At 44.6% G+C, this 597-nt stretch overlaps 1 protein-coding gene across 3 annotated transcripts in view; it reads left to right on the plus strand.

The window, feature by feature from the left end:
- The window catches only part of GPR137B (G protein-coupled receptor 137B), a 30,102-nt gene that overhangs the window by 14,606 nt on the left and 14,899 nt on the right, over positions 1-597 (plus strand). The window lies entirely within an intron of this gene.

The raw sequence follows: 597 nt of genomic DNA on the forward strand, positions 1-597 counted from the left end.
GGGAAAGAGCTAGAAAGAATGGATTCAACTTGTTGATGTGTTTGGGAGCTCACAGATAATCTCCCCTGGCTCCATAGGATTGAGGTTATCATAGCCTTGCATTTGGGTGGAGAGATTTGTTTGGGATCTTGTTGAGCAGGAGGAATTGTCAGGAACTACTTGACAGCTCCCCATACTGCAGTAATGTCCAGAAAGCTGAGGAGGAGCTCAATACATTAATGTTTATTGTGGCAATGCCTAAAAGCCTCAGTTGGGCAATGTTGTTTTGACAAGGGGGAAGAGAGAGAGGTTGTCTCCATTCTAAAGAAAGAATTTACAATCTGAATGCAGGATAGGACAGAGTAATTTGAAACTGAAATCTGACCTGTTACTTGCTTACTATTAGGAGAATGTAGCACTGTATCAACAAGTCAAATATTAACATTGTCCTTGCCCTGGAAAGTTTGTTATCCAAGTGGGTTTTGATACAGCTGGAGAGGTGATCCTCTGGAGCAGGTGCTTCAGAAACTGTGTTTAGCAGAAAGGCACTACAGGGAGAGTAGGCTTGGGGTGGGCTGTGCGTGGTGAGGGTGTAGGACACACAGGGAGTGATGGCTG

Source organism: Nestor notabilis, unplaced genomic scaffold, assembly GCF_000696875.1.
Source record: "Nestor notabilis isolate BGI_N333 unplaced genomic scaffold, ASM69687v1 scaffold9113, whole genome shotgun sequence".
Classification (NCBI taxonomy): domain Eukaryota; kingdom Metazoa; phylum Chordata; class Aves; order Psittaciformes; family Psittacidae; genus Nestor; species Nestor notabilis.